Source organism: Mus musculus, chromosome 6 (genome assembly GCF_000001635.26).
Source record: "Mus musculus strain C57BL/6J chromosome 6, GRCm38.p6 C57BL/6J".
Classification (NCBI taxonomy): Eukaryota; Metazoa; Chordata; class Mammalia; order Rodentia; family Muridae; genus Mus; species Mus musculus.
In genome coordinates, this window is record NC_000072.6 from 88,977,657 (window position 1) to 89,001,734 (window position 24,078).

The 24,078-nt window shown below is 48.5% G+C and overlaps 1 long non-coding RNA gene across 3 annotated transcripts; it reads left to right on the plus strand.

The window, feature by feature from the left end:
• The first annotated feature begins 1,077 nt into the window (after nucleotides 1-1,077).
• Gm36505 lies at nucleotides 1,078-22,806 on the plus strand. Of its 3 annotated transcripts, XR_003956462.1 has the most exons (3): nucleotides 1,078-1,216; nucleotides 20,835-21,002; nucleotides 22,714-22,806. It is a non-coding gene; the product is annotated as a predicted gene, 36505 (long non-coding RNA). The 3 variants fall into 3 exon arrangements; XR_001785317.1 differs by lacking the exon at nucleotides 1,078-1,216 and having other exon boundaries at nucleotides 20,321-21,074; XR_001785316.1 differs by lacking the exon at nucleotides 1,078-1,216 and having other exon boundaries at nucleotides 20,321-21,002.
• Nucleotides 22,807-24,078: the final 1,272 nt, after the last annotated feature.

Genomic DNA, 24,078 nt, shown 5'->3' on the forward strand with positions numbered 1-24,078 from the left:
CTCTCCGTGATTCCATTTACAAAATATTCTGTAGCTAAGAATATCAGATGCTCTCGGAGGACTGTGCTGAGGAGCAAATGCTTTCAATAAAGGTCTGGTGCACAGAACAGAGGCGGGAATGCAGCAAATGTCACCACCACAGGGCTCTCTGATAGGGCTAGGGAAAGGGGATGGCTAGAGTAGAGTCTCCAGGGGAGAAGCCTCTGAGAAGAAGGATCTTGGAGGATGCCTTGCTTGATGTGATTCAGTCCTCTGGGGGTGGCTATGCTGGGGGGGGGAGGGGAAGGGGGAGGGGGAGGGAGAGGAGCACGGCTGAAATGGGGGTGTTGTACCTGTGCTTTGAGGAGTGGTTAGGGGTGAATACTCAGGCAGGAGCAGATGCGAGGCACCTCTCACTGGGCTAGCTTGGTGTTGTGGACAAAGGATTGTCCATCATACCCTTTGTGCTGGGTCCCCCATGTACTCCTAAGAAGGAAACCTTTGTGAACCCAGCATGAATCCTGTCCTCCCGGTGAAGTGTGCAGGCATTTATAGATACACGGAGTGTTTGTTTTATAAAGATGGAATTGAGTGAGTGTTGCACACTTATCTCCAAATTGCTTTTCACATCCCACAATACCTTGTGGAAATCTCCTGAAGCTATGGGAAGAGGGTTAATTAAACTCTGCAGGTTGCAGATATTCCACTCGTGGCTGTGACATCACCTGCCTTCCCCGTCTTGCCCATCAGTCCCCTTCCAATGTCGCCTCAGCCCCTCCGGCAACTTACCCCACACCACTGGAAATTCAACCTCTTCACCCAGCCTGACTCCCAGACTCTTCACAGGTCTGTGTGGGGGACTTCAGGGACCTGGGGCTGAGTCACAGGATAGAGCTTGGCCTTACAGTAGGGGGGTTTAGGAAGGCTTGTGGCAGTGCCCTGTGTTAGGCACCTTGAGCTGGCTAGAGACCTGAGCTCTGGGTAGATGAGCGTATGAAGTAGAGACCCTGTCCCCAGAGCCTCCCCCTGTCTTTTGTGTGGTGGGTTCATATATGTGAATATACATGCATGCACATGCTTGTGGAAGTCAGAGGACAATCCCTGGTGTAATTTCTTAGGGTCTGTTAACCTTTTCAAGCCTACTCCCCAACAGGATTTTTCATTGGCCAGGAACCCTCCGGGATCTCCTTGTCCAGGCTTCTCCAGCACTGAGGTTATAGGCCCATGACTATACCAGGTATTTTACTTTTTAATTTTTCCTGTGGGTTCTGGGTGTTTCAGGGCATTTGGGTACCTCAGGTCCTCATATTCACAGAGCACAAGTTCTTTGCTTAGCCCTGCCTCATCTGTCTTGGTCCCAGGCCCTGCCCCACCCTAGGACTTTTCTTTTTCTACTACAGAGCCCTGTGACTGTAGCCATTCGTGATCTGTGATCCGTATTGTCACACCCCTGTTTTCTCCCCCTCTCCAAGCCTCTGGAGCCTGGAGGCTCCACAGCTGGGTCCTTCTGGAAGCAGCTAGGGAGAAACAAAGGCATCAGCCACAGCAGTGGTTTCCGGTTTGCTGTTTGCCCTAGGGCCAAGTCTCTGTTCTGTGCGGAGTGTGTGTGTGTGTGTGTGTGTGTGTGTTGTCTTGCTGTAGACATTAGAAATGCTTCCATGCTTTGAATTCTGGGATGGACCCCTGTCCCTCACACCCACTCCACCCTACTCTCCATTTTTGCTTCTATTCAGCAGTTCTGAGACACACAGTGTGGCCTTGCTGGGTCCCCAGGTTCCCTCCTTAGACTCCCCTAGAACTGCTTTTTTAGGGTACCCTCTACGTCCTCAGATCAGAGACCTCAGTCGCCATCGGCTACAGATAATGCTGTCCCATGAGTCCAGCAGCAGGAGGTAGACAGGACTGTGCCTCGAGCGCCAGCTTTGCTTTACTTTTAGGGTGATCTGGCTTTTTAGGTGTGTGACAGTGAGTTTTTCACCTAACTGGAAAATAGTATCATTGTCAGAGAACCTATGTAATGTAGATGAGGAGACAAAGTAACCAGACAGATATCAGGTCTGTAGATAAGAGGGTTAGGGGCTACTGGTTACAAACCTGCTAGATTACAGCTGTGGATTAGATACACACACACACACACACACACACACACACACACACACACTGTACTGATTTTTTTTTGAAGAGCTGTTGAGTTGTGAAATATTTCCATGAAACAAACCTGAGCTATCCTGAATCCTTAAAAAAATAAAAAATGGAGAACTCAGCAAGGTCGCATGAGGCAGGTTTCCTTTCCCCATCACAGGAGCTACACTGGCTTCTAGCTACCTTTTGTCACAATCTTCTCCAGTCATTTCACTCAATAGAACACTGCAGGGTAGGGCTGGGACATAGGGGCATCTTCCCAGGGTGGAGGCCTCAGGCAGGGAGGCCCTCTGAAACTCAGATTATCCCTACACACACACACACACACACACACACACACACACACACACACACTCGTGCAGCCCAGGCACCGTGCCACACAGAGGAATCCGACCAGCTGCCTGCTTTTCAGCGGCGACACCACAGTGGTTGGTTGAGGTTCCATTCTGTCCCTCCTGTCCTTTCTCTGGGCCTCACAATGATATATTCCTCCCCATCCCCCAACCCAGGGCCGGGGCCTGATGGTGGAATGTCTCTGCTGATGGACTCTTTAGAGGCGGCAGGGGGAGCTCCTGGCCCGTGAGAACTCATTCCAGTCACAGGACAAAAGCTGGGGTACTGTGGGACTGCCTGGGCTCCAAGCTGGGTACACAGCAGCTCAGAATTGGTTCTTGCCCCAGTGTTACCTTGGTCCTTTTTCTTGGTCCTGCCTCATTAGTGGCCTTGGCTATATGCATTTCCCCTCCCTCTCAGACTCGGAGCTCTTTTTGTCTTTAGGTTTCTCTGTCCTCTCCGCCTCCGGATCATCCCTCTGTCTTCCCCTTTCTGTACAAAAAGGAGTTAGTCCATGGGCTCAGGGTCAATAAATAGCCTTGAATGGAGTGGCTAGTATGAGCCTACCGGGATCAGGGAGTTGAGACATTTTGGGACCTCTATCCCTGTGCAAGAGAACTTCACATTCTAAGAAATTTTTTTTGTGATGAGGACCTAACCCAGAGCCCCTCACATCCCAGGCAAATGTTCTCGATTGAACTGTATACTCAACCCCAAGTTACATTAGGTATTCATTTATTTATGTATTTATTTATTTATTTATTCATTCATTCATTCGTCCGTTCATTCATTTAGCATGTGTGTGCACCTATGCAGACATATGTAGGAGTCAGAGAACAGCTTGTGGGAATTGGCTCTCTTCTTCCACCAAATGGGTTCTGGGGATTGAACTCAGATCATCCAACTTGGTGGCAAGCACCTTTACTCATTAAGCCCTATAGATAGCCCCCAAATTACATTTCAAAGTTTCATGCTATGTGTGTGTGTGTGTGTGTGTGTATGTGTGTGTGTGTGTGTGTGTGTGTGTGTGTGTGTGTATCACAGTGCACATATGGAATGCAGAGGTCAGAAGAAAATTTTAGGGAGTCAGTTTTCTCCTTCCACCATATGAGAATCCAAGGATCAAATTTAGGCTTGAGCAGCAATTGCCTTTCCCCCTTGCACCATGTAGCTGGCCCCAGATTACATTTTTATACATTTTACTGAATTGTTAGGGCCCCACTCACATTCCCCTTTCCACCCACAGCCAACTCTTAAGTGACGCCCACCTTGAACCTGTTGGCCAGAGTAGGATCAGACACCTTGCAAGTGTGATCAAGACACCTTGCAAGAACTGTGGTCAGATAATGAACCTTCCGACTGGCTTTCAATGGCGACCACACCCCCACAGGCCTGGTCCAGGTGCTAGCTCCTCAGCTCCATCCTCCCTGACAGTTACAGTTCCCTCCGTACTTGGGCCTGGCAGCTGAGACAGCACATATGGCTGCTCAGTGAGGCTGTGCCCCTGTGTCACTACTTACAGAGGGGCAGATCCCCAACCTCAGAAGAGGGTCTCCCCAGGCCCCTTGTCCCAGACAAGGCTCCCTGCAGGCAACACTAGCGAACACAGCAGCCCTGCAGGGCGGCTGCGGTCCAGCTGGCTCGGCTGCTGACTGCAGAAGGAAGCTTTGCTTTTGTTCTTGGATCACCAGCTGCCGCTTGCACAAGTGCAGTCCCACAGCTGCCAGGGCTGGGCAGTCTGGGGCAGGTTTCCTCACCTCTCTGGGCCCAGTTCCCCCATTTGAGATCCGAGGGTGGGGTCTGGCTGGATCAGCTCTGAGGTGAGCTTCTGGCCCTGACATTTGATATCAGCCACTGTCCTTAGAAGGTTTAGAAGGAAGGAAGGAAGGAAGGAAGGAAGGAAGGAAGGAAGGAAGGAAGGAAGGAAGGAAGAAAGAAAGAAAGAAACCCTTTTTACGACCCAAAGAATGAAATTAGCATCATTTGGCAATTAATGCATTTTTTTTCCCAAGACTCAACTCTTAAACAAAGTTCTGAGTGTTTGACTTTGATTTCAAATAGGTGGCTGTCAGGAGGAATTACATGGCTCCCAAAGAAACACACAGACGTTATAATTAAAGAGATGCCAATCTTGACAGGTAGTCGAGAGGAGAGGGGACATAATGGCAAGAATGGCGAGGGGAGAAGGATGCTCTGAGCCCAGTGGGGCAGGACTGGCAGAAGAGGAGGCCCAGTCACAACAGGACAGCACAGCACAGTGCTTTAGGCTCTGCAAGGCCCCTGCACCACAGCTCTGCAGAGGAAGGTTTTATTACCTGCATCACAGAGTGGTGATCATTGCCCTGATTTTTGGCCACAAATTCATGTATAATGCAACAGACATTTTTTCCCCCAGCTCCAACCTGAGCTAAGACTCCAAAGACACCTGAGCTCTACCCTCAACCCAGCCTAAGCCCTGCTCCCAACCAGGCTGAGCCTAACTTCTGACCCACACTAAATCTCATTCCTAACCTGGGGAGGCTCACCTCTGACCTATGTTAGTCTCTTTCCCAACCCAGACTAGCTTCAGGTTATCCTTGACCTAGGGGTTTCCCAGTTGGCCCAAAGATAAAATCACCACACTGGACCCAAGATGACTAGAACTGTGACCAGGGCAAACCTCCCCTAACACAGGCTCAGAACTGTGCCAGCAGCTGGAGAAGGAAGGAAGGTCAGAAGGGTGGCTAGAGGGATAAAGAGAGCAGGGTGTATGGGCTCTCAGAAGAGTGGAGGCACTGCTCTTTAGGGGCTCTGTCCAGGATGGGAGACAGGGCCGGGGTACTCTTAGCCACTACCTGGGGAATCTATGACCTGTTTGGGGCAGGCAGCTTGGCTGGACTCTCATCACCTGCATACATCCCACAGACTGCCCCAGCCATAGGCTGAAGTCCTGTTGTGATGAAGACCTCAGTAGATGTGTATGTGGGGGTCTTCCTCTTCCCCCATGGGCTGCTGCCCTCCCTCTCCTGCCCCACCCCAGCTTCCCCTCTGATAGGCACCTCATTAGCAGAGTATCTGTAAATAACACCAAAGAGTTAGAGTTACAACAAGGTAGCTCATTAAAGCCACTTCGCTGCTTCACTTCCCAATTAGTGTTTCTGCAAGCAGCTGCCAAAGCTGCCTGTGACAGGGCACCTTGGCATGGCATGGGCCTTCCAGGGCGATCCCCAGGGAGGATGCAGACTGCAGAGGAAACCCTCTACCACCCTCCCGTCAGAATCCTGGGTGGCCATCTGCAAGCACCATGAAGCCTGGGCACATGTGTCCACCACGGGGAGAGCCGGCACCTCAAGTTTGTGAAGGTGGCTCAGATTCAGGCTTCGTTGACAGTTTGTCCCTCCACTGACCAGTATTCTGGCCTCTCCCTGTGGTGTTTTTAGCTCTGGAATTCCATTCCAGATCACATTGTCAAAATTCAACCGAGGTGGCTGGAGAGGTGGTTCAGTGGTTAGTGCTCTCATAGAGGCCCTGGATATGTTCCCAGCACTCACAGGGCAGCTCACAACCCTGTGTAACCCTGTGAGTGCCACAGGACCTGACACTCTCTTCTGGCCTCTGTGGCACCAGGTACACATACATACATGTAGGCGAAACACTCATACACATAACGATGAATTTAAAACCTCACCTGCTTCGTGTCTCTCCTGGTAGGTCTTCCTCTTCCGTATGGATGACCTGAGGTTTTCCATTGCAGCTTCTGGGGACAGCTTTTGACCCAGTGGGTGCTGAAGGCACCAATGACTGCAGGGAATTTAAGTACAGAGTGGAGAAAAAGAACGTTGTAGAGAGGACAGGAGACAGAGGAGTGATGTCCCTAAGACAAACCACCTGTCTTCTGCTTTTGCAGAGGAACACTAGGAAACAAGTCGAGAAGGCTTTGCCCACTAGCTCCGCATCAAACAGCTGGAAGGAGTCACTGCACAGACCTGGGCCAAGCCCCCTCTGGAGCCTGTCCTGGAGTTGGGCTGAAGTAACAGTGGCTCTCACCTGTGCCAGCAAGATGAGGATGAAGAGATCCTCCAGTCCACCCTACCCTCCGCACAGTCCAGCCCACTTCTGTCTTTCTCTAGCTTGCTTTCGACCCCTGCTCTGCATGTCCCAGATTTTGCTTTCTGCTTCACTTTGGGAGGGAAACATCTCCCAATTTCTCTCCCTCTTTCTGAATCAATAGCTTAGCTGGGCAAGGCAGAAAATGAAATTTACACTCAATGGTTTCCACGGCAACCAGGGGGTGCTGAGCTGCTTTCTCCTGCTCTTGGGGGCATGTTCTTCCTGAGAGAAAGCAGGTATCAGAAGTCTGCAGCTTGAGGTTGGGATGGAGTTTAAACAGAACTGAGACTGAGCCCCATCCTCATCCCCTCCCCACCCGCCCCCACCTTTCCCCTTGGCTCTGAGCATGAGGGATAGGTGCCCTCTGACCTCACTAGCTCGGGAAAGGAAGCTTCAGGAACCATTATCTTCAGTTGGCCAGAGTGGTGCCTTCTCTACCTCTGGGTTTAGGTGGGCACTGCACTAAGTGCTGGAAGGATTTTATTTATTTATTTTTATTTCAATTGTCAGAGGAAGGCATTATTATTGTTTTGTTTTGTTTGTTTGTTTTATTTTGTTTGTTTATTTATTTTCCAAGACAGAGTTTTTCTGTGTAGCTCTGGCTGTCCTGGAACTCACTTTGTAGATCAGGCTGGTCTTGAACTCACAGAGACAAATGCTGGGACCAAAGGCATGTGCCACTATGCCCAGCTGGGAAGCATTATTGCTAACCTGCATGCTATCCCATGGGGGAAAGCAAGTCCTGGAAATATTAACCTTGTAGCATGGCTCAGAGTCAACACCCTGCAGACAGGAGCCTGGGACTGGGACCTGTGGTCACGATGGGAGTGTAGCATTCCATGCTACAGGCAACCCAGGGATGTGCAGACTCATTTCCTGCCTCTCCAGTTCTCTGGATTAGACAAGGCTGAAAGCCCGGCTCTGCAGCCCTTTGCAGCCCGAGTACATGCCATCTGAACCACACTTCCTTAGCTGAGCACTGACTGGAGGGGTGAACAGTGTCCGCTGTGTAGGCACAAAGTCCTCAGGCACTGGGGTGCAGCCTGGTGTGCAGCAGTTCTCAGTATTGGTGGCCGTCCCACTGGCCACAGGGCTAAGAGGTGCCCAGCATGAGCCAGTCACCTGCTCACACATGCCCTGCTGTGTGTGGTGGGTGCTGTGAGAGGCACCAGCTGTGGGAGTCGAGAGGAGGTAGCTGTCAGAAAGATCTGGGCTTCAGGAGGCTTTCTGGGGAAGCTCTGGGGCAGCCAGGACAGAAGGCACTTGAGGCAAAGGCTGACAGAGGGAAGGAGTGAGTTTTGGAAGTCTGTTAGAGGAGCGTGGGGCAGGCTGAGGTTCAGGTATACTGCATGTCATCTCTGCCCACACCGTATCCACGCTCTTTCCACAGCTGAGCGGGTTTTCTGTGGTTGGCACTACCCACTAAGTGTGTGAACGGGTGCACAACCTGGTCTCAGCCCAGGAGAGGCTCACACCACTCCGGCTGTTGTGGTTGGTTGAGAATTGGGCACAGGCCTATTGGCTCTGGGTGAGTGGAATCCTTGCTTATAAGGTGGTGAGAACATGGCCAGCCTGGGCTTTGGGAAGGTTCTAGGGTAGTCGAGGAAGGAGACTTGCCGTGGGGGACAGAAGTTTGATGGATGAGTGTGGGTGGACAGGCAAGTTACCAATAGCTCGTGTCCTTTATGAGCTACCTGGAAACCTCTTTGGCAGGAGTGAGAAAACTGGGCTATCCCAAGCCTGAAGCTCGAGTGTGCCCTCCTGGGAACAAAGCTACCACAGAGAGAAAAGTGGCAAACGAGTCTTGGATGCGTTCCTAAACCCACCCTGAAGCCCAAGGATTTCCTGGCACAGTGTATCTCCTTAGTTTCACTCATGTTCGTGAGGTCTGGGATCACGTCTTTTACATTGGAAAGACCTCATTAGACCAGAGGGCAGAGAGGGTAGCAGACATCAGACCGTAGGGACCGGAATCTCAGTGAGGGGCTCTGGGTGAGTGGAATCCTTGCTTATAAGGTGGTGAGAACATGGCCAGCCTGGGCTTTGGGAAGGTCCTAGGGCAGTCGAGGAAGGAGACTTGCCATGGGGGACAGAAGTTTGATGGGTGAGTGTGGGTAGGCAGGCAAGTTACATTAGCTTCAGACCCCTGCTGTGACAGATCACCTCAAATCCAGAGAGGCCAGGGCTGAAGTGGGCACAGAGACCCAATCAAGCTGTCAACTGAGGGACTTTCTATACAGAAGCCTGCTTGGTCAGTGTCCATAGACTGCCTGGCTTCAGGCTTGTGGTTCCAACCTTGGCTTCTATCTCAGGATCTTTCCTTTCTGATTCTGGTCTCTGAGAAACACCATAAGATAGCCTTGCTCATGTGGAAAGTCCAGGATAGTCTTTGAGGCTCAAGACCTCAAACCCAGTCACACCTACAAAGCCTCTTTTCAGCTTAAACTGGCAAGTGCCCAGGTCCAAGGATCCGGATGTGGACATCTTTGGTGGGCACTACGTTACTGACCACATGGGAAGAAGGGTTAGAGGCAGCAGTGGGCAGGAGATACAGAGAGAGGCCAAGGGCTTGAGCATAGAGGTCCTGTAGACTGGGCACTGATTCAAAGCCCAGCCCTACGATCTCTGGGGAGTGGCTGCCTGAGGCCACTGCCTACACAGTAGCCTTTGATGAGGCCATTGCTGAGTCCTACCCTTACATTTCTGTCCCTCTTTACTGGGTCTTCTGGGAGTATCCCGGTGACCCTCACACTGGACCGTTGTCTTGGGTGGCAGTGAGAGAGCCTGCTTCCTTGTGATTGAGGTGAGAGATGCAGAATGGGTGAGACAACCAGGCACTGTCCTGACATCCCTATGGCATTCCTTCTGCCTCTCCCTCCTCCCCAGAATCTTGATGAACATCAGGGACAGTCTTTATGGAGTTGTCCCTGTGGCTTCGTTTGGACTCCTCTGCTGGGATGGCCAGCAGCTTCCTTAGCATCATCCCCATTGTATAACAGAGGCATGTGGATGGACAGACAGACAGACAATGAGGGCAAAGGACTCTCCTGAGCTATAGGATAAAAAAAGGAAAAGTAATGTAAGCAGATCATGGCTGGGCTTAAAATGGGTGTATTTAACCAGTTGGGATCATGGTTATGCTGACTTTTACTGTCACTCTGGCAACGTGATGCCTTCGTGATTTTCAAGAGTATAAGTTACATCTGGGTGTTAATTCTCCTTTAAAGCTTCCTCCATATGAACGGTTTGTGGGCTCTTGCCTTCTTCCCCTCCCTAGCTATTACAATCAGTGTCTGGGTGAATATCTATCTATATGATGCTCAGAAGGCTAATGTCTTTGACAGTCTTCAAAAGGCACGTCTGAGAGACTGAGAGACAGTTGTGAGCATTGCTTGGTTGGTTTCCCTCCTGTCCTAGGGCTAGCAGTTAGAGCAAGGACTTGCCAGCCACACAGTCTCCTGCCATAGTGAAAGGTCATATGATGGGCTTGAGTACCAAAGAGGATGACACAAAACAGCCAGATGAGGACCAGGCCTGGTCTTGGTATCAGTGTTCTTTCTGCAACAGTGATGTTATGTCCCAGTGAAGAGAGATTGTTGTAGTAAATATTATATTGGAGGTTTGTTACACCCTGTGATGGTTTGAATATGCGTGACCCAGGGAGTGGCACCATTAGGAGATGTGGCCTTGTTGGAGTAGGTGTGGCCTTGTTGGAGGAAGTGTGTCACTGTGGGCATGGGCTAAGACCCTCATCTTAGCTCCCTGAAAGTCCGTCTTCCAGCAGCCTTCAGATGAAGACTAGAACTAACCCTCAGCTCTGCCTGCACCATGCTTGCCTGGAGGCTGCCATCCTCCCACCTTGATGATAATGGGCTGAACCTGTAAGCCAGCCCCAATTAAATGTTGGCTGTGAGTTGCCTTGGTCATGGTGTCTATTCACAGCAGTAAAACCCTAAGACACATCCCCTTGTTGTTTTTGTATATCTCTTTTTGGGGTTTCTACTGCACTTAGATCATTTAGTTCCCAAATAAAAGACACAAGAGCCTTTATAAATAGCCTTAAAGCACTAGAGCTGGGCAGATATCATCCCTCTATGCTATTTTCTCGACTTCCCTGTCAATAACCCTGAGATATCACTTGCCACGTTCCACCCGGGATGCTCCTACTCCACCATACCGTTCCCATTCACTCGTGATCCACCTACCCCATGGTGGCTTCTTTCTTGTCCTCTTTTCTTTGTGGCCCCTGACTGAGATCTCAAGCCCAGGAATCTTTGCTTGCCCCCTCACCCCACCCACCCCCGATTTCTTTTGCCCAGCCCAGGCTGTAGACATCTTTATTAAGCAATCGTGGATAACTTGGGGTTAAGGTTTACACAACAAAAGCTGAGGGGTCACTCGTTTTGAAACAACCAGATCTTGTAGTACGGAATTTAGTCTTTGAGTACAAGCAGCACCAGACCAACCCTGTCTAAGGGATCTAAACCCCTCAAGTGGTTCCGTGTGACTCAGACGCGGGAGCTGCTCTGTGACTCACATGGCCTTCCTGAGAGGATGCTATACGTGGGCTCCTGACTTCCCACTCTGCAGATGTCCATGGGCATACAGGCCATTGCCTGTTGAATGGTTCGCATGCCCGTTGCAGGGGATAATGCTTCTCACCCTAGCCAGCTACCTCCCAATGGATATATCCCAACACTTCAGAATAACTCGGAGGCGGGATTTCTAATGAGAAGTCACATTAGCAAAGGTCTGAGTCCATGTTCTGCTGCTTCAATAGAACAGAGTACAGCAGACTGGGTAGTTTATGGAGAATAGAGATTTATGTGTGGGGTCGTTTGAATCAGACTGTCCCGTCTAGGCTCTGATCAGAGCCTACGGTCCCCAGTTGTCAGCTGATGTAGGATTAGGAAGTGTGGCTTCGCTGGAAGATTATATAACTGAAGGGAGGGGCTTCGAGGTTTCAAAAGCCATTCATCATTCGTGTCTCCCTTTTTGGTTTAAGATGTGAGTTCTCAGCTCCCAGCTCCAAACACCATGTGTGCTGCTTGCTGCTATGCATTTCCATTATGGTGGATGCTTATCCCTATGGAGACATAAGCCCAAACCCAAACTCATTCTATGTCTATGTCATGGTATTTTATCATCACAGAGGAAAGTAACTAAGACAAAGGTTAGTACCAGGGAGTCAGGGAGGGTTATTGCCATAACAGATACACACACACACACACACACACACACACACACACACACATGTATATGTGTGTGTGTGTGTGTGTGTGTGTATTAGAAATGTGGAAGACCGGGCTGGTGAGAAGGCTCAGCGGGTAGGGGCACTGACTGCTCTTCCAAAGGTCCTGAGTTCAAATCCCAGCAACCACATGGTGGCTCACAACCACCCATAATGAGATCTGACACCCTCTTCTGGTGTGTCTGAAGTCAGCTACAGTGAATTTATGTATAATAATAAATACATCTTAAAAAAAGAAAGAAAGAAATGTGGAAGACCGAAACTGTTGACTAGAAAAATTGTTGGTGCTGTAAGTAGATCTTAATAGGGCATCTTCATGAAACTCTGGGATACAGTAATGCTGAGAGCCGGGAGGACTTAGCTCAAGAGGTTTCAGAGGGGAGTGGTGTTATCAGCTGAGCTGGAGACAGTTCTTGTGATATTTTCACAAAAATTAGGGCTGCTTTCTGCTGTGTTCCAAAAACTTTCCTGTGGCTAAATTGAAAAGTAATGGACTAATTTCTTTGGTGGAGGAGATTTCAAGACAGCCTGATTGACTCTGTCATGTGGCTATTAGTAATCATTCTTGTGCCGGTCTACAGTGAAAAATAACGGTTTGGGCAAAAAGAAATACAAATTGTACAAACCTGGGGACTTTATCGCTGCAGCCAGTCTCTTACACTGAAAGAGATAAGGAGATTAAAGCAGGGAAGGCCGGTCTGTAGCTGGAACAAAGGGAGGAGTCCTCAGGGGGAGACCCCACCCAGCTCAATTTACAACTTGAGAAAGAGCATAAGGTATTTTCTGTTCCTTGGGAGGAACAACAGACAAAAGCTGCTGTAAAAAAGGGGTCAAGAATCTGTCCAATGCTGGCAGCCAAACCTGGCAGTGTGGTCCAGTGGTTATCCACAAGGAGCTGGTTTACAGTCAGGAAGGACATGTGAGTGGAAGGGTCTGTGCAGTTTTCAGTCACTGGCTCAGAGAGATGCTGAGGCCAGGTGACACGTGGCAAGTAAATACTTGCCAGCTCTGTGGAATATCTGTCAAGGAGAGAGCTGAATACAGGGAGTGGGGCCAGTGCAAGAGAGAGAGAGAAATATGTTGCAAGAGAGAGAAAAATGTTGCAGGCAGCTGTTAGGCTCAAGTCCAGCACTGCTCAGCAACCACATGATCTCCCTTACCAGGAACTCTGTCAATCCACCAAAGGTCAGCTCCTTTAGGCAAGGGCACCCAATTCAAAGACCCCAACCCTGCTGCCTGTCATATAAAATCCTTTCGCTTTTCTACCATTTCCCTTCTCTCTGCTCTGCAACCCTGAGAGACAGCCTTGGCAGCTCGATCTCCAAGACCCTTTCTTTCTAACGGTGGAGTGGCGAGTCCAAGTCAGCAGTTCCACTGAACCCAACAGCAGCAGAGCCAGAAGGCTGGAGCCATCTGGGCTCTTTGATTCTGGACATGGGGCTACAGAATGTGGGGTTCCCCTAGCTTTGGTCCAGTATTTCCTCACCACACCCCCATTCCTTCCTTTCTTTGTGCGCCACCATGCCCGGCTGACTTTGGACTTTTAAACAGCGTTTAAAAAATTGATTGGCGCATGCCTTTAATCCTAGCACTCAGGAGGCAGAGGCAGGTGGATTTCGAGGCCAGCCTGGTCTACAAAGTGAGTTCCAGGACATCCAGGGCTACACTGAGAAACCCTGTCTTGAAAAACCAAAAAAAAAAAAAAAAAAAAAAATGTTGAAGACTATGGGGACATTTGAAGTTGGACTAAATGCGTTTTGCATTGTGATGTTGCCATGACACTTTGGAGGCCAGGGAGTGAAGTGTGGTGATCTGTGTGAGAATGCTTGCCCACAGTTTTGGACATTGAATACTTGGTCCCCTGTGGGGAATGGGCCGTGCCACCAGACAGAAAACTTGGTAAGGTTGAGCAGATTCAGAAACCCCAGCAGTTTTCATAACTGAGAATGATAGGGTGATAGCATTCTGTCTAGCCAGGTAGGCCTGACCCACTATAAAAGAGGCAGTTTACCCCCTCCTGCCTCTTGTTCCTTTCTTGCTCTCTTGGGCTCTTGCTCTCTTGCTCTTCCCTCCCCCCTCCCCTTTACCCCACTTCTCCCTGTGCTCATGGCCAGCCTCTACTTCTCTTCTCTTCTCTTCTCTTCTCTTCTCTTCTCTTCTCTTCTCTTCTCTTCTCTTCTCTTCTCTTTTCTTTCTCCTCTCCTCTCCTCTCCTCTCCTCTCCTCTCCTCTCCTCTCCTCTCCTCTCCTCTCCTCTCCTCTCCTCTCCTCTCCTCTCCTCTCCTCTCCTCTCCTCTCCTCTTCTCTCCTCTCTCTCTCCCTCCCTCTCTGCCTTTCTTGGCCTCTACTACCCTCTTAACTCCCCTCCCCATGCCCTAAATAAACTCTATTCTATGCTCTACAATCATGTGGCTGGTCCCTCAGGGGGAAGGGATGCCTTGGCACGGGCCTGCTAGACATCCCCTTCCCCCATACCTGACCACACCCCATAGAACATATGCCCCCTTCCTCTCTTTATCTTTTTATAAGCACATCATTAAATCTACTCCCAACCAGGTTCCTGTCCTAGAACAAATGACCACACCCCATGGAGAGGACTGTGACCATCAGTCATGTAGGGGCAACACCCCAAGCCGGTTCACAGGCAGATGAGGCATCCCTAACATCTCAGATCAAGCCAATAGAAAGTATGTGCTTTTACAGTCCAACCCATCCTAAATGTATATAGGGCCCTGTCCACAAGGAATAGAGCATATGAGAGATTGCACCAAAGACAATCTGAGAGTGTCTGTCTTACGGAGCTGTAACACCTTGGGGAAGAGAATTCTCTCCCAAAGCTTTTGTCACTGGAAGCTGCTCAAGCCCACCAGAGTGACTCACTTCCCACTCAGTCAAGGCCCGGACCTTGGCTCCTACCTGCTATGTCCTGCCAGCCCACTGCATCCCACCTACTCCAGGGCCTCCTGCTGTGTCCTGCTGCCTGCCATTGACAGCACTGACCACTGAGCTGCCCAGCAGCCTGCCTTGCTCTGGCTCCCCCTCAGAGAGCTGCAACTCTATGGCCGCTCCACCAGGGCCAGAGCCCTGCAGATCCCCTACAGACAGTGCCCAGTGGGAATACTGGCAGTCCCCAGTTAGTAGTTGTTTCACTGGATGAAGTATGCCACCGTGGGTTTCACTGGATGAAGTATGTCACCGTGGGTTTCACTGGATGAAGTATGCCACCGTGGGTTTCACTGGATGAAGTGTGTCACTGTGGGTTTCACTGGATGAAGTGTGCCACCGTGGGTTTCACTGGATGAAGTATGCCACCGTGGGTTTCAAAAGTCACATCTCATTCTCAGTTCATTGTCTTGCAAGCATGAGGGCCTGAGTTTGATTCCCCAAACCCATGGTTTTTTAAAAAACAAAACAAAACAAAAAACAAAACAAAACAAAACAAAAACCAGGCATACGAGCACACTTGTAATTCACAGAGGAGGTGCAGGCGGAAAAGGTCTTTGTTGGCCAGAAAGCCTAGCTTACTTGGGCTTAAGTTCCGTGCAAATGAGAGAACTTGACTCAGAAAATAAGGGCTAGAACACTGACTCAGAGGTTAAGAGCACTGGCTGCTCTTGTAGAGGACCTGGGTTCGAATCCTAGCTCCCATGTGGTGGCTCATAACCAACTATAACTCCAGTTCCAGGGGGAATCTAAGACATTCTTTTGATTTCTGTGGGGCAGAAGACATGTATGTGGTTCATAGACATACATGCAGACAAAACACATTAAAATGAATGAATGAATGAATGAATGAATCAATCAATCAGTCAATCAATAGCTGAAGATGTAGGTCAGTGTTGCATGCTTACCTAGCATGCATGATGCCTTATTTGAACCCCTGGCACTGGGGAAGGAAGAAAGAGAAAACATCGGTTCCTACTGGCTATGATTAAGAACATCACAGCCCACCCAGGTTTGTAGATTATTCTTTCCCTCCACTACGGTTCGGAGATGTTTAGCAATTTGCTTAAGGACACACAGCTGGGCCTGCTGGGCCTGCTATGTGAGTCTCCCCGTCTGCTCTGCACTCATGCTGAAGTGTGTACGTAGGAGGGCCTCTGGGATCCACACTCCTCTCCTTCCTCTCTGGGGTCTGAAGCTCCCTGGTGTCTCATTCTTGGTTGTTGATTGGAGTGGGCCACTAGTCTGTCTCCTGTCGTATCGGCAGCATTTTGGGCTGCAGATGGAGCGTGGAGGGTCTTGTGGACCGCTGGACTTCATGTTAGATTCAGCTAATTGCTTAAATAGATTCTCCTACATGTGCAGCGCTGAGCTTTCTGCTTCGATAAGACATAATATTAATTTTAATTAAATCTCTGAAAGCTTGGCCAAATATTTCCATTTTCTGAACATGTTCCTTGATCTTGGTATCTTCCCCTGAAAAAGGGCTGCTGACAAGAGCCATCCTCTGGAGAGATGTGGCCGGGTAGGTAGATGAGTAGGAGGCAGAAAAGGGAGTCACAGTGCCACATGGAAGGGGGCACTGTATGCCAGGGCCTGTCCTGTCCTGCCCTGGCGACTCCACTCATCCCTTACAAGGAACCTTGAGCCTCTACTTGGTGCTATGAAAGTCTGGCTGGAAGGTTAGCAGGTGAGCAGGCCGTGGTACTCCTAAGCCTGGCAAAGGCATGACGCTCCAGGTCCCAGCCTGAGTGGTCCAGGCACCTCACCCCTTGCTGCTGGGATGTGATTAGAAAGGATGAAGATGCCAACCTGACCCCAGCAACTCACAATGCCATTCCAGGGATTTGTGAGAGCAGAGGAAGCCCCTCTGTTCTTGGTTAGGATAGCCTGAGTCTGGAACTACATACTGAGAACATGCTGTAGAGAGGCAGACAGGGCAAGGGGGTAAGGAGAGGAGAGGATTGCCAGCCAACTCTGGTCCAGCTTCCTGCCCCCTCCCTGTACCATCTGGCGATCCAGCCACTTGCCCCTTTTGATGGTTTTCTGATGGGCTTCCTGGGTCCTCACCTGTTTGGCTCTGACAAGACCCTCCTGTCTCCTCTGTGGCAGTTTAGCCAGTTCTGCCAGCCTCCTTTGGGCTGGGCTTCTCACCTCAGAGGCTGGCCCATCCCACCCTTGGTAGAAGACCTGGCCGTCACTTCAACCTTGAGTTGGACCGGATGCAGGAAGTGGGCAAGTCTACAGAGATCGCCCAAGTGACCTGTCTTTGCCATTTGCCCCATGTGTGTGGTAACCTATTCCTACTCGTACTTTCTTGTAGTGGATGAGTGACCATCTACAGATGCCAGAGAGGGGTCTGGCAGCCGTGCACAGAGCAATCTAATTAATGTTTACTGAGGGTAGTATGTGGGTAGTGTGGCTTTTTGTCTTTTAGATTTATTTATTTTATGTATATAGGTGTTTTGTCTGCATGTTATGTGTGTACTGTGTGTGGGCAGTGTCCTTGGAGATCAGAGGAGGGTGTTAGCTCTCTGGGAACTGAAGTTACAGACAATTGTGAGCTGAAATGAGGGACAAGACTTGGGTCCTCTGCAAAAGCAGCCAGTGCTTTAAACCAATGGGCCATCTCTCCAGCCCTGGTGCTAAAACATTTGCTTGTAGAATATTTTTTCTGAATTTCTGGACTTTCTAAAGGGAGCAGACTTTATTTTTGTAAATAGAAAAAAATATACATATTCATCGTATGTTTAAAAATTAGCCGCAAGTGTAAAATATTGTAAGAATGTGTATACTTTCCAAGCAGATATACTCAGCTCTACCTCAGGAGAGCCAAGGCTTTCCTCGGCCTTTCCAAGACCAGATAGATCCAGCAATTGTGTTGCTCCAAAGGTCAGAACCAGGAATTTCCTGGAATTAGGTGTTCTCTGTCCTAACTGTGGTTTGTGGTTAGATAGAGCAGGTTCCCATGTTTCCAGTTGTCTGTGTATTTCTGTTTCAAGCTATTTGTCTTTTTTCCTATATCTCTCTCTCTGTCTCTCTCTTCCTTCTCTTTCTTCCTTCCTTCCTTCCTTCCTTTCTTTCTTTCTTTCTTTCTTTCTTTCTTTCTTTCTTTCTTTCTTTCTTTCTTTTTCTCTCTCTCTCCTTCCCTCTCTTCCCTCCCTCTCTCTTTCTTTCTTTCACTTTCTTTCTTTCTTCCTTTCTTTCTTTCTCTCTCTCTCTTCCCTTTCTTCCTTCCTTCCTTCCTTCCTTTCTTTCTTTCTTTCTTTCTTTCTTCCTTCCTTCCTTCCTTCCTTCCTTTCTTCCCTTTCTTTCTTTCTTTCTTTCTTTCTTTCTTTCTTTCTTTCTTTCTGTCTCTCTCTTCCTTCTCTTTCTTTCTTTCTCTCTTTCTTTCTTTCTTTCTTTCTTTCTTCCTTTCTTCTTTCTTTCTTTCTTCCTTTCTTTCTTTCTTTCTTTCTTTCTTTCTTTCTTTCTTTCTTTCTTTCTTTCCTCTTTTTCTCAAGACAGGCTTTCTCTGTGTAGCCCTGGCTGTCCTGGAACTCACTCTGTAGACCAAGTTGGCCTCGAACTCAGAGATCAGCCTGCCTCTGCCTCCCAAGTGCCCGGTTTAAAGGCATCTCTCCTCCCCATCCCTGCCCTCAGCTCCAGTTCCTTCCCTCCATGGCATGCATGCCAGTCCTGCAAAAGATATTCTGAATATTTCCCCCATCTGCCATTTGTGCTAGAAAATTGATGGCATATTTTTCCGGTGCACAATTTCCTTTCTTTTCCTTTTAAACTAATTTTAAAGATCATCATCATCATCACCACCACCACCACCACCACCATCATCATCAGCTAAAGACTTAGGTAGCTCAGGCTGACCTTGAACTCTTCCCACTTCTACTTGCCAAATGCTCCAATTCCTAGTCAGTACCACAATGCCTGACTTTGAAATTTTTATTTTAAGTCACCAAAAAGGAAAAGGGTTTTTCCCACTCTGGATTTTTCTCAGTTCGTGCCAACTTTAGTATATTAATTGGCTGGTTGATTGGTTGATGTTGCTGGGCATGGAGCCTCGGGTCTCATGCGTGCCAGGCCGGTGGGCTCCCTCTGAGCTACATCCCCACTTTTATGGAATCATTAGCAGAGGTTATAGCTGTGCCCACTGTGAGAGGATGGCCAGCTTGCCCATGTTCAAGGCTCCACTGAGTCCACCAAACTGCATATTTTCTGTGGTGCTTGCTGTCCTCCTTATTATCACTTTAAACCTTGAAAATTTTGCACCCCCCCCCCAATTTTTTTGTGGCCCACACAACTGTAAGAGACCTGCGCATACAGGTCTTCGGTGAGGTCCCGCTGGGGTGTGGATTGCTCTCATACTGAATTAACTCATTAATGATGCTGTTTATTTATTGGACACCAGGGAGTCACACTGAGTTAATTATTTATTTACGGGGCCCCAGAGGCGAGCACTGAGCTGACGATCACGCGCCACGTCTTGGCTGCGGTTGCTGTCGTCATTTTTACGGTGCCTTTTCCTGTTCTGTCATAATTTTCTCTCTTCTTAGACTCCCCACAGTCCGGGTACCTATTCGTTGGCTTGATAAGCATCTTTGCATAGCTATTTATCTTGATAAAATATTCGGCCTTGTTTTGTGTCAAGTGCAATGGAGTTCATCTCGATCATCGAGTGCTATAAGGTTGGCTCAGAGAGCTCCTCGCGCTCAGCCACGTGGCTCCTGGCAGCTCGGCTTCAGCCAGCATTGCTTCAGAGTCTCCAGACGACGACGAGGCTGCGTGAGTGCCTCTGCCCTTGCTCTCCAGTTCACCTCCTGGGAAACACAGCACCAGATCTCAATCCCACTGAAGACAAGGGCTTCTTCAGCTCCTGTGTCTTTGCCTGTTGGGGGAGGGGGATATCTATCTATCTATCTATCTATCTATCTATCTATCTATCTATCTGTCTACCTACCCATCCATCCATCCATCCATCCATCCATCCATCTATCTATCTATCTATCTATCTATCTATCTATCTATCTATCTATCCAATTGCCATTGCTGTGGAGGGCATTTCCATGTAGATTTCTGATGGCTGATGCCTCCCTCCCTGAGCCTCTCGAGGTACTCTATGGCTCTGTCTCGGCCGACTCTATCCGCCTTTTTGCTTCTAAGAGATCACTTTGTGGTCAGCTTGCTGAAGTCAGCTCATCCCACAGGACCGCCGGCTGCAGTTTGACTGGGTGTGCATTTTAGCTACTAAGAAAACAGTTTTTGAGACAGGATTTCCACTCTGTTGACTAGGTTGGGCTCAAACTCCTCAGCTCAAGAGGTCCTCCCACTTGCCCCACCCCCACCCCTGTGGCTTGAATAGCTAGGACCAGGGTCACAGACTACCTTGTCTTTATGGGATAGCTTGCCTTCATTTTAAAATGTCTAATCCATCTACTTCCCATTTACGCTTTCTGCTTCTCTCTCTCTCTCTCTCTCTCTCTCTCTCTCTCTCTCTCTCTCTCTCTGTTTTTCGAGACAGGGTTCCTCTGTGTAGCCCTGGCTGTCCTGGAACTCACGTTGTAGACCAGGCTGGCCTCGAACTCAGAAATCCGCCTGCCTCTGCCTTCTGAGTGCTGGGATTAAAGGCGCGCGCCACCACGCCTGGCACTTTCTGCTTTTCTGTCTTGTTTAAGATATCTCCCCTCCCCTGAGGTCAGAAATAAACGTCCTTACGTTCAGCAATGAATGTGTGTCTGCAGTGTATGAATGTCTGTCTAAGAACACTAGCTGTTCAGCAGGGACTGAAACAGAGACATGGAGGGGTGCTGCTTACTGGCTTGCTCCCCATGGCTTGCTCAGTCTGCTTCCTTGCTTTTTCCTTTGAGATTGGGTCTCATTGTCTCTCTTGCTGGCTTGCTGTGTTCCTTGTAGACCAGGCTGGCCTCAAACTCAGAGACCCGTCTGCCTCTGCCTCCTGAGTGCTGGGACTAAAGTCATGCACCAACATGCCCTGTTCAGTCCATTTTCTTTCACTCTTCAGGACCACCTGCCCAGGAGTGGCACCACCTCAAGCCTTAGGTAGACCCTCCACATCAGTCAATAATCAAGAAAATTCCTTACAGATTCACCTACATGGTTATCTCAATGGAAGCATTTCCTTAAGACTTCCTGTTCCTGGATAACCCCAAGCTTCTGTCAAGTTGACAAAAAACTAACTAGCACATGGACCGGAAAACAGAGTCTCTCCAGGCATTGGCCACCAGACCGGGACTGCCGAGTTGCTTCACAGGGTGAGTGACTACTGGTATTCTTGGCCTCTCCAGTGTGACACAGCCATTGTTGGACTCCTCTGACCTTAAGATGTAAGTCGCGCTAATAAACTCCCTTTTCATATATATTCATTCTGTTGATTTATTCTTTTAGGAAACCCCGACTAACATACACATTGACCCATTTCACTAGTCTCTTGATCTTTTCAAGGGTTAGGTCACTTCAGCATGTACTCACGCATGAAGATCCCCTTCTGTGCCAGGCCAAAGGGAACGATTTAGCTTATTTTGCTCCATGTAATGCACCTGTTTCCTTTGTCACATTATAGCTCTGTCTGTCTATTTTTACTGTGCTGATAATGGGAACCTGGGCTTCTGTGTGTTAGAAGCATCCTACTGTGGGTTCCCTGCCCAACCCTGACCCTGTTTCCTCATCCTGTCTCTGGGATTATGTTGAGCAGATGTGCATGGTCAGGTGCTCCTAGTTGGTGCAGACAGTGTCTGACATAGGAGGGACAAGGCTGTGGTTTGGACACACAGTGAGGACAGTCCCTTCTACCGTGTTGAACATTAGTAAATGGCAGACTGGGTTGGGTAAGACGTTTCCTGGATTTTCTTATTGGTAGATGTTATTTTTGGGGGGTGGGTAAATTTCTTATTAACCTATTCTTTCATTTTTTATTTCTCACCAACTGTATTGGGTACATTGCATGTACAAGGAGTTAAGGGGGTGCTACTTGCATACATGAGAGTTGGGATGAGACAGGTACATGCCCTTCGGGAGGTACCCAGGACCAGAAACCTCCAACCCTTCTGTTCACTCAGGAGGGGGCTTCCCCACTGATTCCTTACACCACACATCAGCCTACTCTTAACTTTTATTAATAGAATCATGAGGTAAGTGAGGTTTCACCACACTGTGTTTGTTATTTTTCTCTTGGTTGTGACAAGACACTTGACACTCAGCTAGTGAGGTGGATCAGTGGGTAAAGGCATTTGCCACCAAGTCTGATGATTTGAGTTTAGTTCCTAGGACCCATTTGGTAGAAGGAGAGGACCCAGTCCTTCAAGCTGTTCTGTTTCCCATGGTACTTGCACAAACATATATATACATAAATATGTCTAATAGGAAGAGATGGAGAGGTGGCTCATTGATTAAGAGTCAACAGTAAGCCTGGGTTTGATTCCTAGCATTCACACGGTGGACCACCACCTCTGTAAATCCAACCACAGGGCATCTGACATCCTCTGGCCTCTGCAAACACCAGGAACGCAGGTAGTGTATAGACATACATGAGACTTCCCACCTCAGTCCCCACCCATTCTTTCCTGCCTCTTTAATTCTTGAGCCACGTGACATGGGGAACTTTCAGCTTTATTCTTGCTTCATAAACACCCCCACCCCCTCCCTCCTTCCATCCTCCCCCACCCAGGCTTCTTTTCTTTCCTTAGTTTCTGAAACAATGTATTTAGACCCTTTCTTTAAGAATTTGGTTAAACTCACTCAGCCCAAAATATCTGGAAAACAGGTCTGTGTCTTCTTCGACTGTTACATTCAGTTTCCTAATTTATATTACTCCAGCTTTAATTTTTGCCTGGAATCTATTTGCTCATCTAGCATTCATATTTGTTGGTAATCTCAGTTTAGTTTGAACTCCTTCATCGTTTCCACAAGTGCTTATTTTCCTCCTTATGTTCTGTCTTCACTAATGTAACTTTCGATCTTTTCCAGACTGGTGAGGATGCTTGAAAAGCTCCCTGCTCGCTCGCTCACTTGCTCGTGGATCTGACTCTGTCCCGTGAGGTAGATGTGGGTTTCTGCCCTGCTGACTCTGTTTAATTCGGGCGGACTTCCCCTGCGCTTTCACACATGGGCGGTCTTGTGAAGTCTCATGTGAGTGCAGGGAAGACACTCCCGAGCCTGTCGGAAGGACGGACAGTCTCATGAATATAAATACTGCACGGGATGCTTCTGTTTGCTGTGGGAGCTTCAGCTCTTGTGAAGATTTGAGAGGCAATCTTCAGCACACCCTCTGCATTCCCCATTTTCCTTCTCGGATCCTTAGCTGCCCTGCACCCCAGAGCTCTGCTCGGGAACTTAAGCTCTCTGTTAACAAGATGTATTCTCCACTTGGTTTTCTTTTTTGCAACTGAAATGACTCATTTTTGTCCCTTACAACAGATTGCTCTGACTCTCATATTTTCTCTTCTGACATCGAAGTCTTTGGACTTCCTTTTGTTCCTGATTTGTCCCCACCCCCCAAATTCTTGTTTCATCTCTGGAATCCAGACTGCTAGATTTCTTTCTGTTTGTTGTTGTTGTTTGCTTGGTTTGTTTGTATGTTTGTTTGTTTTTGTTTTTTCGAGACAGGGTTTCTCTGTGTAGCCCTGGCTGTCCTGGAACTCACTCTGTAGACCAGGCTGGCCTCGAACTCAGAAATCCGCCTGCCTCTGCCTCCCAAGTGCTGGGATTAAAGGCGTGAGCCACCATGCCCGGCTTCTTTCTGTTTTGAACCTTTCAAAGATGGTCTGTCTTTGGCTTAAGTTATCTCATTTATATTTAATCTGCATTATACAACTTTTAATAATAATAATATATATTAAGAAATAAACAGGTTTATTTCTTATTGTGTGGGGGCACATTGTGGGGGTGCTTTTGACACAGTGTGTGTGGAAGTCAGAGGACAACTCAATGATATCAGGTCTTTCCTTTGTCCTCACCTGGGTTCTGGGGATTGAACTCAGGCTGCCAAACCAGATCTCTAAGTATCCCACATCTGCTGACCCATCAGGCCAGCCTAACCCCTTAGTCTTTCATTTTCTATTTATCATAATGTCTTTACTTTTAAAAAGCCAGGTATGGTGGTATACACCTTTAATCCTAGCACTCAGGAGGCTGAGGATGGTGGATCTCTGTGAGTTCGAGTCCAGCCTGGTCTATTTAGTGGAGTTCCAGGTTAGAAAGGATTACATAGAGAGAGCCTGCAGTAAAAAAAAATAAGAGTTCTTATTATATTTTTTTCATTACTATAATATAACATCACAGTCAAGCTAACTTTGTGAAGGAAAATGTTTGAATCAGCTCATAGTTTTGGAA